Source organism: Panthera onca, chromosome A1 (genome assembly GCF_046562875.1).
Source record: "Panthera onca isolate mPanOnc1 chromosome A1, mPanOnc1 haplotype 2, whole genome shotgun sequence".
Classification (NCBI taxonomy): Eukaryota; Metazoa; Chordata; class Mammalia; order Carnivora; family Felidae; genus Panthera; species Panthera onca.
The window spans coordinates 43,429,068-43,437,040 of NC_138339.1; the positions used below are offsets into that span (position 1 = coordinate 43,429,068).

The 7,973-nt window shown below is 35.4% G+C and overlaps 1 pseudogene; it reads left to right on the top strand.

Annotated features, from left to right (window-relative positions):
* Positions 1-4,097: 4,097 nt before the first annotated feature.
* LOC132680355 (protein phosphatase 1 regulatory subunit 12A pseudogene) lies at positions 4,098-5,838 on the top strand (annotated as a pseudogene).
* Positions 5,839-7,973: the final 2,135 nt, after the last annotated feature.

The following is a 7,973-nucleotide window of genomic DNA, read 5'->3' on the forward strand; positions in this document are numbered from 1 at the left end:
CAAAAACCTCTTTTACCTTGGCCATAGCAACTTCTTACTCAACATGTCTTCAGAGGCAAAGGAAACAAAATAAAAAGCTTCTGCACAGCGAAGGAAACAGTCAGCAAAACTAAAAGGCAACTGATGGAATGGGAAAAGATATTCGCAAGCGACATATCAGATAAAGGGTTAGTACCCAAAATCTAGAAAGAACCTATCAAACTCAACACCCAAAAAACAAATAATCCAGTGAATAAATGGGCAAAAGACATGAATAGATGCTTCTCCAAAGAAGACATCCAGACGGCCAACTGACACATGAAAAACCGCTCAACACCACTCATCATCAGAGAAATACAAATCAAAACCGCAATGAGATACCACCTCACACCCGTCAGAATGGTTAACGTTAACAATTCAGGCAACAAGATGTTGGCGAGGATGCGGAGAAAGAGGCTCTCTTTTGCACTGCTGGTTGGAATGCACACGGGTGAAGCCACTCTGGAAAACAGTATGGAGGTTCCTCAAAAAATTAAAAATAGAACTACCCTATGACCTAGCAATTGCACTACTAGGTATTATCCAAGGGATACAGGCATGCTGTTTCGAAGGGGCACATGCACCCCAATGTTTATAGCAGTACTATCGACAATAGTCAAAGTATGGAAAGAGCCCAACTGTCCATCGATGGATGAATGGATAGAGAAGAAATGGTATATACATGCAATGGAGTATTACTCAGCCATCAAAAAGAATGAAATCTTGCCATTTGCAACTACATGGATGGAACTAGAGGGTATGATGCTAAATGAAATTAGTCACAGAAAGTCAAATACCATATGACTTCACTCATATGAGGACTTTAAGAGACAAAACAGATGAACACAAAGGATGGGAAGCAAAAATAATATAAAAACAGGGAGGGGGACAAAATAGAAGAGACTCATAAGTATGGAGAACAAACAGAGGGTTACTGGAGGGGTTGTGGGAGGGGGGATGGGCTAAATGGGTAAGGGGCATGAAGGAATCTACTCCTGAAATCATTGTTGCACTATATGCTAACTAAGTTAGATGTAAATTTAAAAAAAAAAGTTAAAAAAGAATAAAGTGAAGGTGGGGCACTTGAGTGGCTCAGTCAGTTAAGCATCTGACTCTTGGTTTTGGGTCATGTCATGATCTCACGGTTCATGGGTTTCAAGCACCACATCAGGTTCTACACTGACAGTGTGGAGCCTGCTTGGGATTCTCTCTCTTCATCTCTCTCTGCTCCTCCCCTGATCTCTTTCTCTTAAAATAAATAAATAAACATTAAAAAACTTTTTTTAAAAAAAGAATAAAGTGAAAGAAATCAATCCCATAACTTCCATTCATCATTGTACTGGAAGTTCTGAATCAGTGTAAGCAAAAAGAAATAACAGATGCCCAGTTTGGAAAGGGAAAGATAAAGCAATCTTTATTTATAGATATATGATTTTCTATATAGAAAACTTGATGTATTCTGCCAACAACAACAACAACAACAACAATAACAATAACAACAACAACAAAAGGGCTATTCTTAGAACTAATCAGTAAGTTTAGGAAGGAAAGTTGCAGTATACTAGATCAATAAACGGTTTTATTTCCATATACTATCAACAAATGATCAGACTAAAATTTAAAATATCTACAGAATTTCTTTTAAATATGAAAGACTTGTGGTAAGTCTGACAGAAAATGGAAACATTTATACATTGAAAACTAGAAAACAATGCAAATAGAAATGAGACTTAAATAAAAGGACTATGTCCTGTTCATGTGTCAGAAGCCTCATTATTGTAAATCTCAAACTGATTTAGAGGTTCAGTGCAATCAATTTAAATTGCAGCAAACTTTTGAGATGAAATTGACAAGATTCTTTTTTTTTTTAAGTTTCATTTTATTTTTGCGAGAGACAGAGACAGCACAAGTGGGGGAGGGGCTGAGAGAGAGGGAGACAAAGAATCCCAAGCAGGTTCCAGATGAAGGGCTCCATCTCATAAAACCATGAGATCATGACGTGAGCTGAAACCAAGAGTCAGATAATTAACTGAGTCATCCAGGTGACCCAAAATTGACAAGATTCTTAAAATTCATATGGAAATGAAAAGGTCTTAAGAATAGCCAAAAATCTTTGCAAAAAAAAAAATTTGTTTGAGGTCTAATACTACCTGATCTCAAGATTTATTATATACACAGCTACAATATCAAGACAATGTGGTATTGGTGTAAAGACAGAAAAATGGGTAAATGAAATAATAGATCAGAAATAGATACAACTGATATAATAACAACAAATTTTCAACAAAAGCATTTCAGTGGGGGAAAGAATAGTGTTTTTAACAAACAACTGGATATCTATATTTTAAATTGAACCTTAATCCATTCTTCATAACATATAAAAAAATTAACTCAAAATGGACCATAACCCTAAATATAAAATCTAAAACTATAAAACTCCTAGAAGAAAATGTAAGAGAAAACCTTTGGGACCTAGAATTAGGCAAAGAGTTCTTAGATAAGGACAATGAAAGCATGAACCACAAAAGAATAAATGAGAAATTGGACTCTAGTCTTCAAAAGACCCCACTAAGGGAATGGAAAGAGAAGCCACAGACTAGTGACAGATATTTTCACATCATATATCTGTTAAACAACCAGCAGCCAAAATGTACAAAGAGTTCTAAAACCAAAATGTTAAAAACTGAGCAAAATATTTAAACAGACACTTCCCTGGTTATATTAATGGCAAAAAAGAACATACAAAGATGCCCAACATCATTAGCTATCAAGGAAATGTTAATTAAAGCCACAATAGGATACCACTTATGCACCTACTAAAATGACTAAAATTTAAAAACTAGTATTACCAAATGTTGGTGAGGACACAGAGAAATGAACTTTTAGACACTGCTTGTAGGAATGTAAAATGGTGTAACTACTTTGGAAAATAGGTGATTTCTTTTAAACATAAACCTATACGATCCAGCCATTCCATTTATAATTATCCAAGAGACTAAATATTAGGCATGTGTGCATACACCATACAATATCCAGGACGCGTGCATAGTTATACAGGAATGCTCATAGCAGCTTTGTTTGTAACAAAAACTGGAAGTAATTCAAATATCTATCATAGGAAAATGAATATTCATACAATGGAATACAAATTAGCAAGAAAAAGGAAAGACCTCTTGATACACAACAAATTGGATTAAAATTCAAAACAATATGCTGAAAGGAACCAGGAAAAACAAATTTTCACTTCATTATTCCATTTATTTCAAACTGTAGGACATGCAAATGAATGTATAGTGGCAGAAAGCAGATCATTGGTTGCCTGGGTACAGGGTGGAGAGCAAGTGAATAAAGAGTCATTACCAAGGGGTAAGAAGAAGCTCTCAAGGATGGACATGTTCCTTGTCTTCATTGTGGTGACAGTTTCATTGGTATATATGTAAGACCAAAGTTACCATATTATACACTTTAACTATGTGTAGTTTATGGTATGTATTAAATTAAAAAAATTTTTCTTAAAAAAAAAAAACCTCTTCACCATGTTTAAAATGCCCTACATTTATCTGCCTTTTTTTTTTTTTTTTTTTTTTTTTACATCAAATACCCCTTCTAATTCATTCCACTTTAGACATTCTGTTCTTCCCCACCTTTCACCTCAAGGCTTTTGAGAAAGCTCTTCTTACTAGTATACAGATTTATCACTACTCTCACCAATGGCCACAGCAAATAAGATTTAGATTATCTTCCCCAAATAAAAATACCTTTCTCTTCTGGTCTTTCTTAGTCCCAGTTTACCCACACCTTATAAACTTCCTAATGTAATGAAATTTTGGAATATTATTCCACACAGGTTGTTAAACCAGTAAAACTGTTCATTCACCCTGTCATTGAGTCCTTCAACTAATATTTAGTGAATGTTACATACTATGTACTCTTCTAGAGCTTGAGCCATATCATTATAATAATGCAGCTAAATATTCCTGCTCCAGTCGTACTTAAATGCTAGCAAAGTGGACTGAGAGTAAATAAACAAATTATAACATGACAAAAATGCCATTAAAAAAGTGAAATAAAGCAAAGCGATGAGCAGTAACACTTGGGGGAGTGTTGTATTACATACAGAGGTCTGCTAGTCTTAGAGAAGTCTCACCTAATCAGTCATCTATGAACACAGAGTCAGAATATACTGCCAATTCTACAGTGATAAAATTATATAATAGTTACCAGTGTCTGCTCCTCAAGGCTACCAGAAGAAAATAACAAAAATTGGAGCAGATATAAACAACGTAGACAATAAAAACCAGTGAAAATCCATGAAACCAAGAGTTGATTCTTTCAAAAGCACAACAAAATTGACAATTTTTTAGCTAGACTGACTTAGGAAAAAAAAGAAAAGATTCAAATAAAATCAGAAACAAAACAGAAGGCACTGTAATTGATTTTACAGAAATAAAAAAGATTTTGGGTACTCTGAACAACTGTACACCAAGAAACTGGATATTCTAAATGAAATAGACAAATTCCTACAAACCCAAAATGTACCACGACGGACTGATAAAAGAAGTAGAAAATCTGAATAAACCTGAAACTAGTAAGGAGATTAAATAAGTAATAAAAACCTCCAAAAATATAATCCTGACGACAACTGCTGCCTGGCAGCGTCTCCTCGGCACCAGAGATGAGCAGAGATGCAGACCATACCTCAATCCTCTTAGAGATGAAAAATTTGAATCCCAAAGAAAAGCAAGATCTAGAAAGCAAAACAGTCTAGAAAATCAACGCAGGGAGTGACACTGAAGAGGCTGAAAAACAGTAAGTTGTACCAGAACCAGAGAACAAGAATGAAGGAAATCAGGATAAAGAAGGATAAAGAAGAAAGGGAGCCAGAAACATCTAGAGATGAATATAAACAAAAGTACTTCAGAACATACGATAAGACTTATCAGTGTTACAGACCAGAATCAACTTCAAGTTCAACCACTCTTTTTCACTGTCTACCATGAACAGTTCACTCTATGCTTCAAGTCAACTAAACAGGACAAATACTCCTGTAGGTATAACGTCTGTTTACTCCAGAGTATTAACAAAGGAAAATGAAAGACAGGGAGAAAAAAAAAAAAAGGAATGAAGATGAATCACTACCTAAATCAATCATAGAATGATGGCAACAAGGAGAAATAAGATCTACAGAAGTTTAATATTGGAAATAAGCTATCAGTGAAAATGAATAAAAACAACAATCATATAGAAGAGGGATCTAATAAGAAAGAAAACTTAGATTCCATTTCTACATAAAAAGCCAGTCCCACATCAATTAGTGATCAGTGCGATGCCTTACTGGGATGCTTTGGATCACTTTTTTAAAAGAAAGAAAACTTTACAGTGGCAGGCTAGAAAAGGAGGATTTCTGACTTTAAGAACTTTTATGAACAAATTCCAGCTGAAATTAAAAAGCTGAAAACATAGCTACATGATGCAAGTATGGAACTGACAGATCTTAAAATGCAGATGGAAAAAAGGCATCTAGAGATTAGAAAGATTTACTGTGAAGTCTCTACTGGAAATGGAAAAAAGGGAACAAAAAGCTTTAGAAAGAACACCAGAAGTAGTAGAGCTCCAATGCTACCAGACGTAAAAGCAGACAAATAGAAACTAAAGGATGAAAATAGGGCACTGGTCAGAGTGATAGGCAAACTTTCCCAATTAAAAAGAGAAACAGCAAGTAATGGAATTACATATTATAACCTAGTGGACCATAATCAACAGTCACTTGAAATTCTTGGAGACTATCATTTTCAGAGATTCTGCCACATGCCCACTTAGTATTTTTGTTTGCTTTTCTTTTCTTGTTTTGAGACCATTGTTTCACAGTAATGCAGCTGCTGAGAAGTTTGTTTTAATGACTGAGAAAACTTGGTTTACAGGTCTAGGATGTAAAGAAAGTGCTCAAGGCCAGATCTTCCTCAGATATTTAACCAGTAAGCCTTAGTTGTACGTAAACACATTCACATCAACAAAAACTTTGAGCTCTCACAGAAGACAATTATTCAACATTTTTGATGAGCCACAGTTTTGAATTTTTCAATATTTAATTTTTTTTAAATTTTATACCTAGGTTTGGTTTTGTATTTTTCCTTTGTAACTCTCCATGTGCTAGACTCTTCCATATTTTCACAGCTTTTGTCATTTACAGAAAGAACACTTGCTCTTCTGAGATCATTGTTATGTATTAGGTGAATACTCTGTTGTCTCTCATTTAAATTGCTTGGTGGAACATTTGCTTACACTGTGCAATATGCATTTTCTTATGTGAATGCTTTAAATTCAGTTGAGATTAGGCTCTTTTAAGCCCTATTTGCTGCCTTCATTGGTCACTTTGCTTTATTATTGTAGTACAGGATGTTAGATTCTGTAATCTTCACACTTATCTTAGTAGGTACTGAGTGATGTTGTTTATATCAACAAGTGTGTTGCTTTGATTTTTAGACCACCACATGCCATGCTTGACTATTTTATTATTTCAAGTATGTGTTAATGCAAAGTAGACCACTCCCATAATAGTGTTAAAAACAAAAGTTGCTAACAAGGTAAATAAAGACTTTAAAAGGCATACAATAACGGTGCCTGGGTGGCTCAATCGGTTAAGTATCCAACTCTTGATTTCAGCTCAGGTCATGATCTCACAGTTTGCGGGTTTGAGTCCTGCATTGGGCTCATGCTGACAGCATGATGAGCCCAAGAGCCTGCTTGGGATTCTTTCTCTCCCTCTCTCTCTCTGCCCCTCCCCTGCTATCTCTCAAATAAATAAACTTAAAAAAATTTTTTTTAAAGGCATACAATAGGTAGAGCCCTATGTTTACATTTTTCTACTTAAAGTGCTTTTACTTTTATTTTGTTTTCATTTCAGTGTTCAACCCCAATCAAAGCTGTTTAAGATACCTCTTCACACTGCACATACCTAAATTAAGCTATGTCGAAAACTATTGGGTAGCCAAAGTAATGCTACGAAATTATTTGCAGAATTAACCTGTGATATTCTTTTTGAATTAGTGTTTCTGTTTTTCTTTGAGTAAATACCCAGTAATAGAATTACTAGATCACTGGGGTGTCTGGGTGGCTCAGGTGGTTGTGTGTCTGACTCGATCTGGGCTTAGGTCATGATCTCACAGCTCATGGGATCAAGTGCCATTTCAAGCGGTGCTGTCAGCAGAGAGACTGCCTGGGATTCTCTCTTTCTCCCTCACTCATGCTCACTCTTTCTCCAAATAAATAAATATTTTTAAAAAAGAATTACTAGATCATGTGGTATTGCTATCTTTAATTTTTTGAGGAAATTCCATAGTGCTTTCCACAGTGGTTGCACAGTTGACATTTCCACCAACAGGGCTTGAAGATTCCCTTTTCACCACATCTTCACCAACACTTGTAACTTTTTTCTTTTCTTTTTTTTTTTGTCTTTTTAATACTAGCCAGATTTATTTTTTTTAATTTTTTAAAAAAATTCTTTAATTTTTTTTAATTTTTTTTTTAACATTTATTTATTTTTGAGACAGAGAGAGAGTATGAACAGGGGAGAGTCAGAGAGAGAGGGAGACACAGAATCTGAAACAGGCTCCAGGCTCTGAGCTGTCAGCACGGAGCCCGACGCGGGTCTCGAACTCACGGACCGCGAGATCATGACCTGAGCCGAAGTCGGACGCTTAACCGACTGAGCCACCCAGGCGCCCCAATACTAGCCAGATTAAAAAAAAAAAAAAAAAAAAAAAAAAGACCCAACTACCTGCTGCCTAGAAGAGACTCACTTCAGCTTTAAGAACATGGATAGGATCAAACAGGATGGAAAAAGTTATTCCAAGTAAATGGAAACCAAAAGTGATCAAAAGTAGGTATACTTGTATCAGGCAAAATACAGTTTTAAGTTAAAAATTGTAGGGGCACCTGGGTGGCTCAGTCGGTTG